Source organism: Mustela erminea, chromosome 3, assembly GCF_009829155.1.
Source record: "Mustela erminea isolate mMusErm1 chromosome 3, mMusErm1.Pri, whole genome shotgun sequence".
Lineage (NCBI taxonomy): Eukaryota > Metazoa > Chordata > Mammalia > Carnivora > Mustelidae > Mustela > Mustela erminea.
Genome location: NC_045616.1, coordinates 57149194 through 57173023, shown reverse-complemented (window position 1 = coordinate 57173023; position 23830 = coordinate 57149194).

The window sequence follows — 23830 nt, the reverse complement described above, 5'->3', positions numbered from 1 at the left end:
AGGTCACTGGGTATAAGGGCCTAATTATCATGGTATAAGGTCATGTTCCATATTCTAGACCTTCCCATGAACTCTGAATTTATGTTCCAAGTGATATATAGTACTAATTTCAATTCCAAAGGATCTAGAAGTTACTCATATTTAATCATGTATGTTATATATTGAACCATTGTCTCACCCTCCATGAGAACTAACTGGTAAATTTTATGAGCCTGAAATTTCCCCAGAGGCTATCTCATGTATATACAAATGTTCTGTGTTACTTGAATCAAGGTGCTGTATTTATAGCTTTTGAAATACCACATAGCTTCACGTGATTTCTGACCATGAATGGATGTTTGGGAATGGGAATTTTTGTCACATGTGTCCAGTGAATCCAGAACTGCTAGCAGTTTACCCCCAATCAAGCCTTAAGGACTGTTCCCACAATAATGTTTTGAGAGTAAGTTTGGGGATCTTTTCCTGCCTTCATCTGGGACTCTTGCAAACTAGCACTGTTTTTTATTTAGTGTGTTCGGAATTGGAACAATTTCTCAAATACTCTGAGGTTGGCTTTGACCATGAGGAGAGAAGCAAGAAGTGAAAGAAATGAAACCACTGCCTCCACTAATTTCAAAGACAGAAGTGTCCTAACCAGCACAGAGATTCAGAGCCTCAGTCACACCAACCTTCTCTAGGTCCTGCTGGTTCTTGATCAGCCTTAGTTCTTGGGTCCTGGTTTTCTTCCTGTTTTGGGGTTTTTTAAAAAATATATTTTATATATTTATTTGACCAACAGAGATCACAAGTAGGCAGAGAGGCAGAGAGAGAGGGGGAAGCCGGCTCCCCGCTGAGCAGGGAGCCCGATGTGGGGCTCCATCCCAGGACTCTGAGATCATGACCTGAGCCAAAGGCAGAGACTTTAACCCACTGAGCCATCCAGGCACCCCCTGTTTTTGGCTTTTAAAAACTATTTTCTATTGAGTTAGACTGGTCCTTGTCTTTCATTGCTTAAATAGAGCTATTTAAAGAACACAGATTAATGGGGGCACCTGGGTGTCTCAGTGGGGTAAAGCCTCTGCCTTCAGATCAGGTCATGATCCTAGGGTCCTGGAATCAAGCCCCACATGGGGCTCTCTGCTTAGTGGGGAGCCTGCTTCCTCCTGCCTCTCTGCCTACTTGTGATCTCTCTGTCAAATAAATAAATAAAAATCTTAAAAAAAAAAAAAAAAGAACACAGATTAATGGATTCACATTACCCTCGAAGGAGCCGTATGGAAGCCTGTGCCGGGTTTGTTAGCTTCCACGCCCTATTCTCATATTCATCTGTTCTAATAACTTGGATAGGACAGTGTGCTTGTCAAATTGTCCAACTCTACAAGGTGAAATTGACATTTATCTTACATGTATTTCTTACTTTGCTGTTTTAAAAAGTTCTGTAGATAGAATCTTGTTTGATTCCAGGAATGAGAGGTGCAGATGATAACTATAAATTTCAGTTCTGTATGAAGGACAGTTGTCCACAAATTGACCCGTCCAAAAATGAAACAGTAAGCTTCATGAAGAAGTGAGTTTTATACAGTGAAGATGTTTGTATGGAAGAGAGAAGGAGGGCGAGGAGGTAGAGGGACTGAGAGAGGATGCTTATTAGTCCAACTATGTTGTCTAGGGAGAGAGAGCAACCAAGAACACAGGCTGTAGTTTTCTCAAAATCTTAATTTGGCAGGATTCTGGAACTCCTCAATATAAGCTTAAGGTAGGACCTTAAACACACGTAGTTGAGCAGTTCAACATTTTTTACATTTTGTTTCAAAATGTCAGTAAAAATCTGCAGTAGTTTAGGCTCAAGTCATTATCTCTGGATTTACTGGGGATGTGTGGTTTATTAATTTCAATTCCTCACACCGAATGGACTGAAAACCGAAAAGTTAGTGGGGATAGCTAAGGGGTAGGTACAAGTGGGAAAAAGATGCCTGCAAAGACTGAAGATGCTGCCTGGGTATAGACAGTGGGAGAGGGATGAGGAGAGTAGCTGGCTAGAAAAAATGCTGGGATGGCCAAATGGAGAGAGTAGGAATTACTAAACCAGCATGAGGAAGAACTAGAATGAGGTCACTGCTCTGCTGAATTAGAAGCAGAAGAATCAAACAGCACCCGAACTGGTTTGCATTAGTGCTTCCATAGTTGGAAGGAGTGCCTTCCTTGTTTTCTCCAAGACAAGCTCAGAGAAATTTGGTGGAATATTTGGAGGAATAGTCACTCGGTCTAGTCCAACTGTACCTTAAGAATGGCCACTCCCTGACTCTCAGAAGAAATGTTTGAATGATTTCGTGATACTGGGATAGGCAGGGCAAGGAAGGCACAGGATTTGGACCAGAGTGTCATGTCATTCAATGTGAGCGTCTGTTCTTTAAGAACAGAAACATATCCTCTGACATTCTTTTTGATTAATGAAACTGTATGGTTATGATAAAGTTAAAAAGCGGTAGCTAAAAAGTCTAATTACAATTCAGCTTAGTGGTTCAGGAAATGTTAGACTATTACCAGGCACTGTGTTTCTAACAAGTCATTAAAAACATGATCTTTAAAGATCACAACCTCAGGAACAGACATTCAAGCCAATTGTATGATTTTAATCCTTTTCCTATTTTTTAGTAATCTCTCATCTCTCCTTGGGCCAACATGTTTTCTTTACTGTTCAGTTGAGGTGAGTTTTTGGTTTCAGGTGGTGTATAGTGTCGGAGGCAGGCCCCTGGCCAGGGCAGCCTCCACCATTAAAAGATGGCGCCTGGCTAGTTGCCAGGTTAGGATTGCCTCGTGAGACTAAGCGGAATGCCCAAAGAGGAAGTAAACAGCATTGGTTGCTAGCGAAGTTGTTCGTTTAGGTGAACAGCCTGATTCGCTCCCTCCTGTACCCTGCTCGCTGACTGGTCATGTAAGCGTATATAAGTGTGTAGACTTGCGGAAATAAAGAGAGAGAAGAGAGAGAAGATGCATCCGAACCAGGGTTCTTGTCGTCCTTGTGAGGCGAGGGCGATAGTATAGTATGATATGATATAAGATATAATATAATATTATATAATAATATTATATAGTATTCTAAATTATATAATATATAATATATATAACATTATATATTATATAATAATATAATATATAATATATTCTAATATAATATAATATGGTATATAATATTATATATATAATATATAATAAAACCATGGGAAATAACCATGTTTCATATTTGACTCACAGGAAAAGCTTGTGAGAAGTCTTAATTTGCCTGACTTAGGTACATTTTCTATCTTCCTCCTAGACTGCCATTGACAGGAATGCCACAGTAATATTGCACGAGGTGAGAGATCCCAGATGCCCTTCATGCTTCATAACATGTAAATAGTCACTTGGAAAATGTTCAGGAAAGTATATTTTTGCTCCTTTGTTTCCAGGGAAAATTGTTTATAAATTACTAATAATGCTCCATAAAATGTTAAATAGCTAGCACTCTGATCTTGTTTTTGTTATTGTTGTTGTTTTATTGTTTGCTTATTTTTTTTATCTTTTTTTAAAAGATTTTATTTATTTATTTATTTGACAGAGAGAGATCACAAGTAGGCAGAGAGGCAGGAGGGGGGCAGGGCGGGGGTGGAAAGCAGGCTCTCTGCTCATGCAGGGCTCCATCTCAAGACCCTGAGATCATGACCTGAGCGGAAGGCAGAGGCTTAACCCACTGAGCCACCCAGGCACCCTGTTTGCTTATTTTTAACCATCCTCCAATAAAAGGAACCAGTGCTCTTTGGAGAAACATCTGATTATTGGCCTGGGGGGGGGGGGGGGGAGAATGTAAAATGCCAGAAAGTAAGGAGGGTGTCAAAAAACAAAGCAGAATGACAAAACAAATGAATCCAAAAAACCCACATTGATAGGAATATGTGAAGAGACACAGGAGCCAGCTGAAGGTGCTCCCAATGGCCCTGCCAAAGCTGAAATGATTTGAGCAACAAAGTAAATAAATGTCTATTGGATAATAATGGAAGTATAAAATAAATATCCACAAGCCCAGACTGATTTTAAAAACATGATTAGATTAAGAAATAATTAAGAATAATTTTCATAAAAAGAAAATTCAAAATAATATAGGTCCATATTCTGCCCTTTAGGAGGTGGAACGTAGCTCTTATTCTTTTAATTCAAACTAGACACGGTGACCTCTTTTCCAAGAGTAGAGTATGACAAGGGCACAAAAGTGTGGCTTCAGAGTATAGACACCTGACAAACACTACCTCAACCAAGTGATCAAGGTTACCATTGCAGTCATAAATCATATACACAGTACGTGATGAGAATGCACTTTACCTCTATGCTCTTCCTCCCCAAAACTCATAACTTTGGTCTAATCATGGAAAAAAAAAAAAAAAAGAACCAAACAAATCCCAGTTGAGAGCTGTTCTACAAAATGCCAGACCAGTACTCCTCCAAACTGCCAAGGGTGTTAAAAACAAGGCAAATCTGAGAAACTGTCACGGCCAAGAGAGCTTTGGGAGACATGAAGACTAAATGTAATGTGGTCTCCTAGAATAGAAAGACCAAGAAAATATGAATAAAGCATGGACTTTACTTAATAACCATGTATCTGTATTGGTTCATTGTGACAGATGCACTATCCTAATGTATGATATTAATACTTGGGGAAATTGGGAATGAGACAAATGGGAGATCGCTGAACTACCTTGACGATTTTTCTCTAAATCGTCAACTATTCTAGCATAAAACTTTATTAAAAGAAATTGAAATACATGATCCTGTCAGTTAGTAGAAATTCAGTTTTTCAGCTACTCACCTTTCAAAGTTGTGAGCTTGGACAAGCGCAGTGCCCGGCAATGACTGAATATGAAGGGACAAATGATTACACGATTCAATGCATCAAAGAGCTCACTTTGCTATAGGGCTTTTTGAAAAAGGTTTGGTAAAAACCGAAGGTGATAATCTGCCCATAGTTTGGAGCCACATCAATTCCTTATGGTCCCTCAGGCACCGTTACACATTCTGCTAAAAAGCAATGGATTAAATCTGCTCTATTACCCTAGGTATTTATTAGTCACATGTAACAACTGAGCACTTGAAATGTGGCTAGACTAAACTGGGATATGCAGTCAGTACAAAACACTGCATTTTGAAGGCTTCATGTCCACAAAAAGGAGGCAAAATATTTCATTAATAATTTTTAGACTGCTTATATGATAACGTGATGTTTTAGCTATCCCAGGTTAAGTGAAATATATCATTAAAATTTATTTCACCTTGTTTCTTTTATTTATTCTGGTATGGCCTATAGAACTTTACAGTTGCATACGTGGCTCATGTTATACCTCTGTTGGACAGTGCTGGATTCAATGGCTCCCAGGAGGCTGGAAGAGTTCAGAGGGCTCTCAAAAGCAAACAGCGTCCCTTCCACAGTGTGTCAGACTGTTGTCAACTTCCCGGCCCCCACCACAAAGAGCTGGAGTTAAACTGCATTAAGGCAATGTCTTTGAGATGACTTTGGCCATTATGTAAAACCACCTACAAAAGCCACAGGTTTTCTTGACTTTGTTCCCTGTATGTCCTTGAAGATGACGCATTAAAAGGAAGGTAGGAGGCCTTGAAGAACTGCTCAATGAAAAAATGAAAAATACATAACAGAACCTTCCACTGTATACAGCACGTCTCTAATACCACCTTTCCTGTGGGTTTGCCTTTGAGGGGACATTATAACATCTTTCAAATTCCATTTGGAACAACATTTTTAAAAGCACGCAGACATTTTAAGGCAGAATCCATATGACAGCAAAGCAACTGGTGGGAAAACAAAATGTGAACCTATCAGTTGTTTGGGCTGTTAGAGGCTGTAAGACAACAGATAATGAACAATTAGTAGGAGACATTTTGTCGGCTAAGTTTACGTTTTCTCCTGAAAGAAGAGTGGAGGACAGGTTTCAGCTGGAATGTGGGAGAAATGTGTGTGTGCTTTTTTATTTTGAAGACAATTTTGGCTTTTTAGTTATACTTCCTTGAGTTTATTACCTTGGGAAGAAAGAGTAATAATAGTCACATGGGATGTTTTAGTTTTACATAAGCAACACAGGTACATCTGATCATAAAAGTTTACTACAGTTTGTCACTATAAGCAAGTTAAATGGATTGCCAATAATTACTGTTACCCTGTGCTGAGGGGCTCTTCGAAGGTAGTTATTCAGGAAGAGATAAAACATTGTTTTTTCAGATAAAAGCCTTGGGGACCAGGGTTTATCCCCATTTCAGTGGGTTGAACTGAGTCTGAGATGTGTGGGGGGGGTAGTAGGAAAATATGATTTATGTTATAATGTACAACTTGATGATTCATTCAATTCTGTTTCCATTGGCGTTGTAGGAGAGTCATCCTAAAAGTATGGGAAATAACCAGGACTAGCAATCCAGATATATAGACACAAGCAGGAGACAGATGAGGGAACGGAGAAAGCCCAAGCTGTATGCGGTGCTACAACCATGCAGCAGGTCTTGGACTGGGACTCTGTGACCCTAGGTTCTTTCTATGTTCTTTTCTTCACTGCCCCCTTTACACATACCATACTCAGCAAGCACACCTCCCTGGGGTCCTGGAAGACCCATAAGATCAGGTTAAAAACTGACCTGTCAGTGTATTGGCAAAGCGCAGGTAGACGGGCGTGTGATGTTCTTTAAGTAGAAGGAAGGAAAGCTCCCTCCTTCTATCACTATAGTCTTGGGCGAAGACCATTCTTCCTCAGCTTTATGCAAACTCTGTCTGAATGCTTTTCCTTTGCCTCAGAAGTTCCACATGATGAACTCGTCTACCTATGCAAAACCCACCAAGGTTCTCAAACAATCCCTTTGGGCTGGCAGTGGGAGTCGACACAAGTTTGTAGGCACACGGAGAGTACGAACCGGGTCTACTGCATTTCAGTCTGTGTAGAACAGACACGCTCACCACTCTGCCCTGGGCAGAAGCCAGCTGAGTTTGCCCCCTTTATTCCAGCTCTGAAACCCAAGTCCTGTGTAAATGGCCAGGGGAGAGGCTCAGTGTTGGATTAGGCCAGCCCTGCTGTGCACGGCTGGAGAAGCACATGAGTAATAACTTAGCACTGGGCAGCTGCAAGAGCAGAGGCCCCTGCCAAGTACCAGCCTTTGATTCTCCTCTCTACCAGGCAGGAGCTAGTTCATTCTCTGGGCACCCAGCCACATTTCAGAGAGAGCAGGCCTGGTGAGGGCTGGGGCAGCCCAGAGACACAGCCCCCCTAACAAGTCACTACTATGAACTGGCCTGAACCATTAAAGAATCGAGCCATTAGCAGCTAAGAGGATACACGGGATGACTTATTTAAAGAATTACAGAGCCAGTGATAAAATATAAGGTTCTAAATAAACACATTATAATACATAGAACATGATTTAGAGTCCTAGATGTAACGCGGCCTCTAATTGAGACTCAGTTTCAAATACAGGGATTCTGGACTCCGTTGATTTTCTGATTAAATAATGAATAAACAGTTCACCATGTCCTGTCAGAACCGAGTGTCAGATCCCTGGAACCAAAGGGGCATCAGTCATTCCAAATGAGATAATCAATGGATTGGAGCATGTGTGGGACTCAGGGTCTATGAAACGCTGGCAGCCTCACCAGCGTGTGGGAAGGGCCTCACCTTACCTCTACCCGATATGAAATGTCACTCATGTCCTCCTTTGTTTTTCACCCTCAATCTCATCTAGAGCAGGTCCGTGATTTCAACATCAAGTTCTGCTCACTATGGCCTTATTGCAGTGCTCTGTTTTTATTGGAAATGGCAGCTCTTATTCCAACAGACCCCCAGGCTTCCGTTTGTGGCAATCTGGGTTTGTGTTTGTTGTCAGCCTAAGGGGTTAAAATTCATTTTAAATAACAGCATGATGGATGCAGTCCTTCTCCTCACTTGCCTCAGGAACAGTTTGGTAATTTGCATTTAAAGTCACAGAACCTGTTTGGGTGGGAGAGCTCAAGTTTATCCAATTAAGACTTTTTTTTTTGAAGGTACAAGAAAAAATAAAATTATTGTTTAATAGATTTTGAGCTAACAAGGCATGCTGCAGAAAAGTTTTTGAGTACTAATGATAGGTTCACTGTGTCGTTTAAAGAGATGACAACGCTCTTGTAGTCACCATGTTTTAAAAATCTGTATATATATTTTTTCTCAAGAAAGAAAGAACCTTGAAGCATCCTGTGGTCTTAATATCTCAGAAGTCCTAAGGGATGCTTGAGCCAATTAATAAAGAACCCTGCACTTGAAGTACTGGAAAGCCAACCTTTGTGGTGAACAGAGAACATCAGCTAATCACACATTAGGAATGATTCCTTTGTTCGATGTGTGAAAATGGTTTCTAAGCAGACATTCTTAAATTGTCATACACAATATTTATCTCCTTGAAGCCAAAGTAATTCAAACAACCAGGGTGACCTTTTAAATAGTATTCTGTTTTCTGTCTCTTGGAAAGCAATTTAAGGGGTTTCACTCTATTAGTGGGATTTTCCCTTTTTTCCCCTAGTCTTCAAAAGATTTTTCTTTCATCTTCTTTTCTTTCTCTCCAGCTACAAAATGTGCTCATTATGGACCTATCTGTCAGCTATAAAAGGGAGGAGACTCCTTCTGTTTCAGCAGGTATGAATCTCAATAGCGGCTTTCATCTCCAGAGAGTTTGCTTCTGCTCTATTTAATAAAACCCAGCACTTCAGTTATCACAGTCATTAGGAGGAAGCAGGGCTGGAAGAGGGAAAGCCTTCATTTATTTTAGTGTCATATATAATTGTACTGTTTATTTCCCCAATGGGCTCTACACTTTTCTGCTACCCTTTTTTTTTTTCCCAAAGTATTTCTGAAGGAAAGCTCCTCGTGACAGAAAACTAAGCAGCAGCAACAATGACAGAAAACACTCCTTCAGAAACCAGAGTAGTTCTAGTACTGAGCAATTAGCACAAGTAAGTGCGGGGATGCCATTCATCTCTAACTAAACCAAATTCCCCTGAATATCATTGCCACTTTATTTATTGTCTTTACCCCTCAACTAATGGGAAGCTTGTTTGATGAGCCAAGTTTGCCTATGGCACAGCACAAAAGGGATTTATGTTTGATAACTTTAAAGGGCCGCAAGTCTCTGTGGATAGGATCGATAAAGGTTATAAAATGCATCTTGTGAAGCTATAGTCAGAATTCCAGTATTACACCAGAGCATGAAAACCAAGCTCAATTAATTACTTCTAACAACATTCCCTTGTTTAAGAAACTAAAAAATATATATAAGAAGTTGCAATTAGTTAAAAGTACAAAATATTCTGAAAATTATCAGTGCTGGGTCTATAGAGAAGGGGATTTCAGTGGCTTTCCACCAAGGTCACTTATATCCTGGTCCCCGGATTTCTGGGAGCTACGTGATAAGCCATCAGCTGATCCTAACTGATAATGATTCAGATGATTTAACAACGGAATCATATCATCTAAGAGATTTTTAAATATTTTATTTACTTATTTCAGAGAGAGAGAGAGAGAGAGAGTGAGTGCACAAGTGAGGGGGAGCAGAGAGAGAAGCAGACTCCCCACTGAGCAAGGCACCTTGACGTGGGGCTGGGATCATGACCTGAACTGAAGGCAGACACTTATCTAACGGAGCCTCCCAGGCATCCCTCATCTGTGGCATTTTTAATCAGAAGAAACCCCAAAACTCATGCTGTTTGGAAATTTTTAACTTAGGGCTCAAAACCTCCTGAATTAATAAGCGTAATTGTTTATAGGTATATGCATACTTATAAAAGAGAATTCTTGCATTTTTTCAGCTTTCCTAAGAGATTGATGACTCAAAAAAAAAAAAAAAAAGAGAGATTGATGACTCTAGGAAATGTAAAAATTATTAATCTAGTTCATCTTCATCTCTGCGAGAACTTGCTATATAATAAGGCTGTATTTTTTCTGAAGTTCTAAGCTAACCCGTCTATTGATGATCAGTCTGCGCACTGTCAGCTAGTATTATGTGACATTGTCCATGTATAGCTGTTTCACTGTATTTAATGTACAGAGTCAGAGACTTTGCAACACAAAGTAAAATTTTTTCTAACTAGCCGTTCGTCTCCTAGGTCAGTTGGTTTATTAAAGCCCTGTAGATCAACACGATCATTTTCATTCTTCGGAAATCAAAACTGGTTCTCTTGAATATCTATTCCATATGTAAAATAAAGTCAAACACTAATTTTCATATACTTTTCATATTTTTTCCGTGCATTTCTAAGATATACAGAGCTATAATTCCTATCCTTTATAAACTGAAACCGGAAGTGTGAATTTCGTTGAGGAGTGAACTAGAAACCTATAAAGGTTATGGATGGCATGTGCACCATATGGAAAACATTGTTCAAAATTCAAATTGTACCTTTCAAGTGTCTCTCACATCTCAGCATGTTTTTGTTTTTCTAATATAAAAAGGTCAAATCACTGGTATTAGGTGTCTTTTGCCTCCATTTGACATCCTACAGTACCAGGAATCTTTTTTTTTTTTTTTTGGTTTTGTTTTTCCACTTCTATTTCTTCTGGTGTTGGTTTACTCCCCATCTCTCCCCCAGCTCCCTCTCCCTTTCCTACTCAGCCTTCCCCACCAGAAAAAAAGAATTAAAGCTTGCTATGCCATGCAAAAGTAAACCAAAGTGTTTTTCTGACAATTATGTGGAAAACAACAAAAGCAACTAAGTAATTATGATCCATATAATAAGCAAACGTCAGAGACTCTCAGGACCTGAAAATGAGAGAAAGGAAAAATCTTACTTTTTAAATTTATGTAAAATATACAAGGCAAAGAAATAGATTTTAGTAGGTGGCCACAAGTGCTGATAGAATTTCCTCCAGATCTATTCAAGAAAATGCTGTATGTCTGGTTTTGTTTATTTTTTTCAGTAACACTTACATTTATCTAGACTGTATAACTTGGAGGTATATGTCATGAAGACATCTGACCCTGGTGTGAAAGCACTGAGGTCTCAGCACAGAGCCACCACTTACCAACACCGACTAGTCAGTCAGTCTCATGAAGCTGCAATTTATTTATCACAAAATGGCGATAATAATAGTAACTACTTTGTAGACATATTGTGAGGTTTTGTTTTATTTTGCTTAATATCTTAATTATTTGACAGAGGTCACAAGTAGGCAGAGACACAGGCAGAGAGAGTGGGGGAAGCAGGCTCTCTGCTCAGCAGAGAGCCTGATTCAGGGCTTTATCCCAGGACCCTGAAATCATGACCTGAGCTGAAGGCAGAGGCCTAACCCACTGAGCGACCCAGGTGCCCCATATTGTGAGGTTTTAATAAGATCTTCAATATAAAGCAGAATGTCTGACACCCTTCAAGTTTGCTGTAAACATCACTATTATTAGTACTGTTATTTTTTAAAAATTTTTTAAAGATTTTTTTTATTAATTTGAGATGGAGAGAGAGTGAGTCAGCAAGAGAGCATGAGCAGGGTGGTAGGGGCAGAAGGAGAGGGAGAAGCCGACTCCCTGCTGAGCAGGGAACCCAACTTGGGCTCAATCCCAGAACCATGACTTGAGCCAAAGGCAGATACTTAACCAGCTGAGTCACCTAGGTGCCCCGGTACTATTATTTTTTATTATTATTAGGCTTCCTACCTTCAGCTCTTGCATCAGAAAACGCTATAGTGGCCCTCTTCTTGAGGTTGCAACTTCAGATGTTTTTCATCTTAGTGTTCTTCTGTACTCGTGATTCCCATACTTCTCCCTGCATCAGAGTCACCGAGAAGGCTTGTAAAAAACACAGGATACTAGACTCCATTCTCAGGTTCTCATTCAAAAGTCTGCGGCGGGCCCAAGGCTGCATTTCTAGCAAGTTTCCAGATGGTAAGGATGCCGCTAGTCAGGGATGATGTTCTAAATCAAGGTTGGTAAATGTTTTCCAAGAAGCACCAGATAGGAAATTTTTCAAGAGCAGCCCTAGACAATATGTAGACAGATGAGTGCGGCTGTGTTTTAGTCAAAGTTTCTTCATACACATTGGTATTTGAATTTTATATTCATTTTCTCATCATGAAATATCTTTTATGTGTTTGGCTGGTAAAACGTATAGAAAAGCCATTCTCAGCTTGTGGGTCATGTAGAAATAGGCTGTGGGCCATAACGTGTCCAATTCCTGCTCTGTGGAGACTTGAGTGGTTCGCGTCTGCCCAGTCTGAGGCAGAGTCGTCTACCTTCCTCCCTGGCTATGCTTTCCTCAGTACTGGTAGGAATCTGGACAGCAGCTTGTCGGAACTGCTGTGGAGACAGCCTGCCTGTTACTGTCGTTCCTAGAAAGTGCCGTTCCAGTCATTCTAGCATTTTAGCTTCAGCTTCAGCCTCTCTTAGAGCATGTACTTTGGTATATGTAAAAGAATCCTTTGTCTCTTTAGCATTGAGGTCCTTCTTCTGGGCATGTACTGATTATCCTTTGGAGACTGTAATTTCCTCCGCTGGTAGAGGCCCAGTGATTGGGTTGGTTAGGCTAATCAGATCATCTGATTTCCCGTGGTCATAAGCATTGGTTTAGGAATGGGAGCAAGACCTTGTTCAGGCCAGTGAAATGTGAAGGGAGTTTTGCTGGAAAATTATGGAAAAGGAGAGTACCTGCTCTTCTTCCTCAATGGTTATGAAAGAGACCTTTTCTTTTGTTGTGGACTGTATGCTCAGGGAGCAAATTCTGGAATGGCAGCAGGCGTTATTGCTATGATGAAAAAAATAAGGCTAAGACAGTAGAAAAAATAGGAAGGATAGAGCTGAGAAAACTATGCATAAACAATTAGTGTCCTAGTCCCATTTCTAGCTCAAACCTTTGGATCAAGCCGCACCTGAAATTATTAGGTAACTCAGGACCATTCAGTTATTTGAGTCAATATATTCCCTTTTACTGATAAAAAGATTAAGAGAAATGTTTTCTCTTACCTAAGCTTGAAATCGTCCTAGCAAATGGAATTAGTGTAATCTGGAATTAACTCAGTGAAAAAGAAAAGTAGAGAAGGATCAGGATGTTTATATTCTTGTTTCAGATGGACTGATTACTAACTTCATCTCTGAAACACTTTGGGTCTTCAGGTCAAATGAGGGGAGTGGATTAGGCTAGTGGTTTTTAAACATTTTCTACATGTGAAGCCCTTTCTTCGAATGAGGTCTGAGGCAGAATCCAAAGAATTGCTCTCCAAATGGGAGTCCAAAGTGTTGGGCGTGTCCTCTCTTCTGTGACTTCAAAGAAACTTCAAAAATTATCTATGGCTTCGAGGATCATAGTTGGAAAATAAATGGAAGTAGTGATCTGATGGCTGGAATTGGACTCCAAAGCATAGGTCTGGTGTTCAAGAGACATGAGTTCCAACCCAAACTCTGCTGCATTCATCCTTTATGTGACTAAGGGTAAGTTACTAAAAGATCACTAAGCGTCATAATTTTTTTCAACTCTAAATGGAATAATAAAAGCACCTATCCCTTTGCATGGTTTCTAAGACTAGGAAATAGTGCTTTGGAAGTTTCTGGCACAGTGCCTGGCACTGTGAGTACTCAAATGTTAACTGGGATGAAGGCTCTTACAGAAGTATTTGATAAGTGTGTTATATCAAAAGGGTGTTTGGGGGTGTGGATGGATTGTCAGGGCAAGCTGGAGGGCATTATCCTTTGATTTCCTTCCATATATTAGATTTCATTTTAGAAAGATAACCTTCATCACTTATCTGGATACATCTGAATACTTTGAGGAATATTCCAAGACCTTTATCCTTACTAAAGGACATGCATACACACAAAGTGCTTGACAAATAAGCATAATTATGACTAGAGTTGTAAGTAGAATCGATAGCACTTTTGTCATGTCTTTTGGCGTTTTCCAGGTTTAAAAGCATCACTTAGCTGCTGCTTAACTTCATCCTGTCCCTGTCTTAGATAGAAGATGTGAAACATTCAGCCAGCCACCTGTTCCAGAGGATGTTGTTAGTAGGGACAGAGTGAGCCCTTCTTGGATTCTCTGGTAGGAAATAATATAGTCCAACTGTGAAGTTCTCTGGATAACTTACATGTCCTTGAACCCTGGTTTGCTGCCCAAAAGGAGTGTGTTTGAAACAGTTATTTTTTTTTTATTTTTAAAGTTTTTATGTATTTATTTAAGAGAGAAAGAGAGTACATGAGTGGGGCGAGGCGGAGCAGAGAGAGAGGGAAAAGCAGGCCCCTCTTTGAGCAGGAAGCCCAACCCAGGGCTCAATTCCAGGACCCCAGGATCATGACCTAGGTGGAAGGCAGAAGTTTAACTGATTGAATCCCCCCAGGTGCCCCTGAACTAGTTATTTTAGTTTCAAACAACAAAATCAAAATTCTGCTGATCTAAGCAAAAAACACTTCTTTTTTTTTTTTTTTTTTTTTTTAAAGAAAGAAAGGAGTAGGAAAGTTACTGGAAAACTCTTGAGGGTTTTCATGAGCATCTCACCAGAATGCTACCTTTGAAGCACCTTAAACGCACTTAACTCCAGGCGTCACTCTTTCTCCAAACCAGATCTTAAATACTTGGGGCAAAGAATATGATTGTCTGCGTTGACCAGGGGTCATCCATACTTTGACCATACTTTTCAGAAAAGCAGGAAAACTGAGTTGGGTTAGCATTCCAAAAGCTCCGGTTCAGGAAACATGTGCCAACTACACATCACTCAAACCACGCAAGCTCCACAAAAGTGTCAGAGTGGAGGGCAAGAATCTAGGTTCCATGGAAGGAAGAAGTCTAGTTTTTTTGTTGAATTCAATCAGACTGATATGTTTGTTGCTAAGTGAAAATTCATTACAAAGTGTACATCTGCATATTGGTTGTCAGGCCACACCAGATGCCTCATTCCCTTGATGTTCAGTGCTTTATATCTATTGAACTGGCAGGAAGATGGGAACTGTTTGAGATGTTCTTTAGGTCCTGGGTAACATTAACAATAGATACTTGGTGACTTCAAGAAGGTCATTCTGGAGCCTCATTCTTATCTAGAGAAATCAGTATCACATATGGTCACTGCTAGCAATTGGCAACTGCTGCTTATTTACAAAATTCACCTGTCCCTAAATCCCTTTTACCATATTAGTCACAATAGAATAACTGGTCCATTTCTAAGCCAATCAGGATTTTCCAGTGAATGACCCTGGAACTCTCTCCAGCAACAAGTGAGGTGGACCTCATTCCAGTTGTGGGGGGAGGAGATGCAGCTGAACTCAATTTCCCAGGGAACTTGGATCCCTGAAGTGTCTAGGTGCCAGACAGTTGGTAACTCCCATTATTGTCCGAAACAACTAATAGCTTATTTTGCTTGGCAGCTGAGTCCAAAATATGTATTCCTCCAACTGATGTTGCTTTCATACCTGACTTATAAAAAGGGGGCAATGGTGGGCAAGGTCCCTTTCCTGGTGCATGCTCTATGCACCAGCTGGACACCAGCCCAACCATGTGCTTCTGAAGGTTGTGCAGTAAGGAGTTCCTCCCGGGCCAGCTCACATTTCTGTCTCCACATTCTCATCTTCATCAAGTCATGCCACTCATGCCAAATTGTTGACTTTCTGCCCAACACCTAGCTGTGCCTAACATCACATTTAGGAAGATTAAAGAAGTCCAGAGGGAGACTTCTTTAAGAGGACTTCTTTAGAGGGAGAATCAGACTAAGTTTGCCCCAGTTTCTGTTTTTGTTCCTACCAGGGTGTCAGAGTAATGATTGTTAAAGTTCTTAAGAGGAAAAAAAAAGTGGTGTTTGGCAGAAGATTTTGCTGATGTTTGTTTTGTTTTGTTTAGAAGGAGTGTAGTTCTTGCTGATGGGATGTGTGTGAGAAGGGATTGAACATCTTCATAAATAAGAGTGTTCCTTACTTTCCATTTCACATCTCTTTGGTTCCAGTATATCTTTTTGGTTAGGAGGATGAGAGAAGAATAGCATATTCATTCAGGGTTCCGTGTAGATCCAGAGCAAAGGTCTTATAAGTGTGATCATCTCATTGTTACTATTCTGGAAAAATGATGTTGCCTCCTCTTTCCCTGCTACATAGCCCAAGTCTCTAAATTCCTACTCTAATTTCCACTTGCCAGGCATGCCGTTTCTTTACAATCTACTTGAACTTTATCGAAGGGAATGGGAAAGCATGACTGGGCACTTTTGATGGGTATTTGGTGCTTTGAAGACTGTTTAGCATTTGAACCCCTCCCCCCTTTTTTTTTTTTAAAGATTTTATTTATTTATTTGACAGACAGAGATCACAAGTAGGCAGAGAGGCAGGCAGAGAGAGAAGGGGAAGCAGACTCCCCGCTGAGCAGAGAGTCCAATGCGGGGCTTGACCCCAGGACGCTGAAATCATGACCTGAACTGAAGCCAGAGACTTTAACCCACTGAGCCACCCAGGCGCCCCAGCATTTGAACCCTCTTATGGTAGGACCATTTCTCTGCTACAGAAATCAAAAGGGCCAAGTACTTGGTCTCTTCATCCTCTTGGCAGGTAGGGCACTATCCCAAGGCTTGAACTTGACCAGAAGGAATTATCACTGGACTAAATTAAAATATTAGTCCCAATTTTTCATCACATTCCGTGTCAATGACTTGCTCTATGTGACTTCACAGCTCTTCTCATTAGAGGTGCAATGTTTTTCACGGGCCACTTGACTTTGGGCTTCCCAAGAAACTTGCATTTGCCAGTGGAATGTAGGTAGATTTGATATGGCAGAGGTTTCAAATGTACTTACACAGTTTGGGTTGGTATCTTGAACTTCTGCCATCACCATGAGAAGAATGGTCAGGCAGCCCACTGATCCTTCAAAATAAGAGATAGGAGTTGAAAGAGAATTCAGCCTTAAGTCTAGAGCCAAGTACAAATTAGCAGCTCTCAGCTGAGCCACATACAAATAAGCTAAAGTAAATTATTATTGTTTAAAGTCACTGATTTTTTATAGTTGTTTCATTGTGCAGCTCTTGGTGTGGCAGCAGGTGACCAAGACACTTAATCTTGGGACTTTGAATTTGTAGCACATGGTGCATGGAAGTGGAGAAAGTGAAGAATTTATATTGTCTATGAAGATACCACCTTCAGGAGCATCTGGCACGGTGCTAATGACAAGGCCCAGGGTTCAGTGGTTCAGGGTTCAGGTTCAAGGCCCAAGGTTCAGGTTTCAGCTCCTCCATGTTCTTCTTTCATTTGTTTCTGTAGTTTCTCAGCCTTCTGAGTTATTCTGTATCTATAAGGTCCTTAGGAGATAACTTACATCCTTCTAATAAGTTTAATTTCTGCTTAATTTGGTCTGGGCTGGGATGTGTTGTTTGCAAATAAGAACCCTGTCTGAATCTGCCCTTATATTTCACTGGAAGTGGAGGATTTGGAAAAAACAGAGAGTGAAACTGGCCAGTAGTGGAGGAAGCAGGCACGTTCATCCATGGGTCCACAATTCTGGTGGCGTGGTGCACAGGAGAAGCTCTGTATGGGGTGAGGCAGGCTCTTTATCTTATGCCTCTGAGAATGTTCGACATTTCCAGTTTCACAGAGAGCACATGAAGATGCGGTTGGTCAGTAGGCTGTCTTTCAAAAGGAGTGATCAATGTTTTTCAGTCGGAAAGCTAGGCCCATCAACAATCCTAAAACTGGGGCACCGGGGTGGCTCAGTGGGTTAAAGCCTCTGCCTTCGGCTCAGGTCATAATCCCAGGGTCCTGGGATGGATCTCCGAATCAGGCGCTCTGCTCAGCAGGGGGCCTGCCTGCCTGCCTCTCTGCCTGCTTCTCTGCCTGCTTGTGATCTCTTTCTGTCAAATAAATAAATAAAATCTTTAAAAACAACATCATCAACAACAAAACAATCCTAAAACTAATAGGATAGAAAAAAAATTTTTTAAATGTCTAAAGCCATATGCAACTACCGCATAATCACTCATGCATGGTTTTTGTTTTGTTTTGTTTTGTTTTAACTAAGACTTGTCAAATACTTTATTTTTTTCTAAAGCCTCAAAGTATGTATTATTGAATGGTGTAATAAATACCAAATTCTTCAATGTTTTATAAAGCATGTGAAATGAATGGCGATATGTTTGCTGTTATTGTCATGAACCAGAGAATCAGGAGTATTTATGAAGTTGACAACCTTGTGCCATGTAATCTCAGAGAGGTGCATTTCATTTCATTTAGGGTAGAAGAGAATTGAGTTTCATCACTCAGAAAATAAACTCATTTACTTGGCATTAGTTTTATATTCAACCCCCAAGACATTTATTTCTGGAACTTGGATCACACTTACTGTACTGTGTATGTAAAACGTTCACTGACTAGTATATACATTTTAAGTTTATTATCTTTGCCTTTACACAAAACCCTTGGCAGACTATTCTTAATGCATATATGTTAGAGATCCCAGAGTCTGTTTCTTGTCAGTTCTAAATTTAAATGATTTACTTTCTTGATGGTTGAAAATGCTTGAAGTCAGGGCATTAAGGGGTAAATCAGTCCATTTGTGCTTCTTCAAAGAATTAAGAATTTACATGATAGACGAAAGTTTACTAAATACTGTTCACAAAGGCAAATAAGGAGTGACCGCCCTTAAATACTTGAAGTTCATTTGAAACATCTAGTTTGAGAAGCAAATGGGAAAAAGGGGAGATAGAGAAACAGGATTGAAGGTAAAATGACAAAGACCTTTCATATTCTCATGGGAATGAAACAAAGAGGAAAAAAATCAATAAAACAAGTTGCATCAAGAGCCCGATGGTCTGAAAATAACAAGCTCGAAGAAAAAAAGTAGAGCATGAAATTCAAATGTCCGTTCTTAGCATTTATTTTATCATAAATCTTCACCATAAAAATACGGATTAAAAAAACTAAAAGAAGATAACAACCATCGTTATTTCTACCTCCTAGAGAAAGCCACTATTAGCATGTTGGTATGCATTTTTATAGCTCTCTTTTAATAAGTGTGTGTGTGTGTGTGTGTGTGTGTGTGTTATGCTCAAATATAGGATTTTTTTTTACTAACAAAGCACATTTTATAGTGTTTTGTAACATGATTTCATCACTTAATATATTGTGTGCAGCCCTTCGTGTCAAAAATACACTTCGATATGCACTTAATGGCTGTACAAACATTTCACTTATAGAGTAAACAAATGAATTCTGCCAATATTTCCTGTAATTTTCCATCCCACTACTTCCACTATTAAAATGAAGCTATAGCCTCATTGCACCCTGAATGACTGAAAAACTGTAGAATTAATGTTGTCAGGAGGGTAGATGGCCTTCTGATATCAGGCTGTGGCATCCATAGGTATCTTGCTAAGTCTGAATGTTTTATAGGGAGCCCACATCCTTGGCTCACTTTTTCAGCTCCTGTGTCTGCTTCTAGTCTGTCTCTCTCAGATGCTTCATTTCTTTGGCCCAGCCTGGGGAACATCTCTGTTTTGCTCAGTGTTCTGCGATGTTTAATAGAATGGAGTCAAATATGGTACTTAAGCGCTGATCCCCTTGCCTAATGCACGCAGATACTTTTTTAAAGACTATGGTGATAGGAGAGGGGATGACTTAACATGCATTGTGCCCTTCTCTATTAAAGGTTGATAAAATATGAATGTTAAGCTTCTTAAGAGTGTAATTTTAGTTTGGAGGTAGTGGTGGAGTGGAGAGAAATTTCCAAGTGCCCTGGTAATAATGAGCAGTAAGTAGTCAAGTCCCGTTACCTACCCGTGCTTCTTATCCTAAACAAAAGATCTGTGCATGCAGAGCTAAGCAGAAACTTGGGATATCCGTTTCACTAAGAAAAAAAAGAAAAAAAAAGCAATCTTAGAGGACACTGATATGATTTGTGCTGTGCTGTGCTGTCCTTTAAATGTATCATTTCTGAAGAGGAAACAATGTAGTTGTCCAGTAACAGGCTATAGTATAATTGCAAAAATCTATAATTTGTGTAAAGAAGTTCATGTTAAATGGGGAGGCTATAAAATAGTGTGTAACATTTTTTATCTCATTTTGTAAAAATAAATTATGTATGTTTATTTCTTCCTTTTTGTGTATTTGCATTTTCTAAATTTTTTTTAATTCAAAGTTTTAAATAGCCAAAAAAAAAAAATACCATTTCTGGTTATGAGACAAAAGGTGTTATGGAATTTTGTCTTCCATATCATTCTGAAGGGCTTCGTTGCACCATCTCTCAAGTACAGGGCTTGTCCTTCAGACATCACTATCCTCTTAGAAGCAAGAATAGACAGTGGAAAAATAGAAGCATTTCTTATTCATTGAGTCTTACTCTGCTAAGGTGGTTAGGGGTGGGGGCAGCTATGTTAGCATATTACCTTGGATCATAATGTGTAAAAACTTATGGAGAGCAAAGAGTAGGGGAAAATGACAAGCAATTAAAAGCCTAGAAGTAATTTTCTTCCTATTTTTTCTTCTTTCCGTTTTTCAGGTTGATGTGGATATTTCCCTGAGTGAGCATGGTGTAGCTAGTGGGTGAGTTGATTCTTGCTGATATTCATAGATAAGGTTAATCTCAGGTTTAGGGAAAGAGAGGAGTAACAAGCACATGGCCCGGGAATGTTTCCTTTTGAAGTGACCACTCTTGTTATCACACAGCATTTCCTGTAACTCTTCAAAAAGACTGAAGTGAGCCTTCACATAGTTTCTGGCAAGGAGAAGTCCCTGGTATATTTCACAAAGTAGAACTTCCAACCACAGTGGGATTTCCAGGAACATGCCTGAAAAAAACACAAGTGAATTACCATTCTCTAAAAGCTCTCCGTCCAAGTTAAAGCAACCACTGAGAAAGAGAAGTTAGGGGGGTCAGTGAAGAACGACTTCACTGCACTGTAAATACGGGATAGTCACTGGTTTTCAGAGCTGGAAATCTTCAGACACCTTCTAATCCAAACCCATGGGATATGAGACTTGCCCCGAAGTTCTGGATTTATCATCCTCCCACCACTTGCCCCTTAGGTAAATGGAAAAGAAGGACAGCGCTCACTCGCTTACACTGGAGTTCTATTCCTCACGCACCTAGTTTTCATAAGGCCTTTTGCCATTTGTGCCATAACTGCATCTATATATACTTCAGCAGAAGGAAGAAGTGGAAGTAGGAAGTATAACATGACCCATACCTACATAATGTGGACAAAAATATGAAATAGGCTGTATTGTGTGATAATGTCCCCTTAAAAGGAAATTAGAGGAATCGAGTATATTTGAGCCATAACTCTCAACAACTTTCTTTTCTGAGAGCCGATTTCTCTACATTTCCATGACTGATTAAAAGATGACAAATCTGGGTGGGGAAGGTGAAGTCCCTATGGAATAGAGAGTGTTAATGTGCTTAAATAGAAGGGAAACTTGGGAAGAATTAGTGATACATGACTCAGGTTCTGTCAAGTCTGCTGACCAGACCAGCACCAGCTCACTAGTACCTTCCTATGACCACTTATTTCCTTGTAACTCCATTGGGTGTGATATTCACAGTGTCCAAGATCATCGATCATTTTGCTGGACTTCTTCACAGCCCTTCTGCTTCCTGGCTGAGTTATTTATGTAACATTATCCCACATGGGAAAGCCCAGCTGTTAAAGTTTTAGAATCAGGAATAAGAACACATTTTTATTAGATCTTTCATCTTGTCTACAGTATGTTTTTCTTGGTTTAAATAATGATAACAGCATGCTAGCTCCTCCACCATAACTCATTTGCGTGTACATGCCTTTGGAGGGGAGAGCTGCCCCTGTTGTACTTCTGGGGTTCTAAAATGGGGCAGATAGCAAACTGAGTATGAAATCAATGTGTGGGATTGTATAATCACCAGGTGAGTTTGAACTCCTATGCCTGGGGCAAGTACTGCGGAGGTAAAAATGCTAGAACTAAGTTACATATTGGTGGGAGCAAGATGGGGATATGAGAGAAAAAGAGTTTAGGGAATTAGAAAGTTTTGGTAATATAAGAAAAATTGTACTATTTACAAAAACAGGGAAACTCAGAAAGAGAATGAGGAGGTTTAGAAGGGAAGTTGTTGGAGAGTAGTTGTTTGGAAGGGAAGCAGTTGGAGTTGCTGGGGAGAGACCCAGGTAAGAGGGTCTTAGAGGGCATGATGACCTGTGATGTGTCAACTTGGTTAGGCTAACCTACGTTTCCTAGAATTCCCTTCTCTGTAAGGCTCCAGTGAGAATGTGCTATGGGAGAGTCTTTTAGGAAACTCGGAGGTCAGAGGCAAAGCGGTAGCCCTCTCATTAGCTCATACATGTGGTCAGAGATATGCTGATGAACTTGATAGTGTGAGGGGACAGCTGCGGCTGCTACTGTTCTTACCTTTTCCTTTAGCTTCTCTGACTCCTGCCACATGTGTATTTTAGCTCCAAGATGAAGGTCACTGGCTTCTTTCTGCAGGATATCCACAGCACCAATATCAGAGCAACACCTGACATGGGTTTTTAGCCCATTCTGCAGCCTTTAGCCCTCCCTTCTTGACTATCTGCCCTGTGGATTTCAGCTCCAGTACTACAAACACATTAGCCTTATAGAGACTATTATACTTGTTCTGGTTATGGAAGGTCAAATACTCTGTATGACATGGCTGGCCTTTTCTGTGGTTCAAAGAACTGCATGGTTTGGTCTGCTTTTGTACCCAATTGACACCTGTCTTAGTAATATTCCTCACGCTAGTTTCCTATCAATTTCTCCACCACTTCAATCCTCAAGTCCTTTCTCTTCAACTCCATGGACTGGCCTCTAACCATTCCATCCAAATCATCCTTTGTTTTCTCCAAGGTCCTTACCAGAGATCGTGTTTGCTCATGTAATTAATTCATTGATTAGCTGATCTTCACTACAACCTTGGTTCCAGGACAGGAGACATATTTGTCTTGTTCCACACTATACACCCCAAACCTATCACTGTAGTTGGCACACAGCCATTTCTCAACGGATTTTTCTAGGAATGGAGAGGGAGAGATGGAGGACCCTACTTGGGGGTAGCAATATCAGAGGGGTTAGTTTTCCATTCCTTGAGGGCAATACGCGCTATCCTGAGTCCTACCCTTATTCCTGTTCTTCATGGGAGGTCAGACTAATTGCCTAGGGATTCAGAAAACATCTTAGTAGCTCCCTATATCCAATTTCTAAGTGTTAACAGATTCAATTACACTTCTCTGAAAAGGTGCTTGTGATGGTTAATACTTAAAAACAGAGTTGCCAGTAGTATGAATGCAATTTTACTTTGTGGGCTTAGAATTATGTCACTATATGTTATTTTGGCTTTGATTCACTTAGAGCTAAAAATGTGACCCATTAACAGAGATCTGAGTGAGGTTTAGGTTACTTATAAAACTCAATTTTCAGAAAACCCATCCCACTTTATTACCCTATATTTTGTGTTCTACAGCTCTCTAAATTTCATATTGCAAACTTCTTATATTTTACAAGTCGAAGTACTCTCATCATTTTCCAAGAATTAATAAAGTTTCCATTGTGAATAACATGTTAGTTAAGAAGGAAGTGAATATTTACTTATTAAATAAAAAGGAAAATGCTATCTTTTGGTTTTCAGGAGCCCTAACGAAATGTTACTGAGAACACTCTATAACTTTCAATTCCTAATGTCAAATCTTTTTGTGTTACTCTGAGCTGGGAGGTCACTTTAACACTTTAATACTGGAAATACTCTCTTCAGTCCTGGCCCTCTTGAAATCCTTCATGCCCTAACAGTTCGATACTTCTTTTTACACAGTACCTTTGCTCATCATTCTTCCAACATTTAGTCTAGACATAATACTTGATCAAAAATGTTGAAATGACTCAT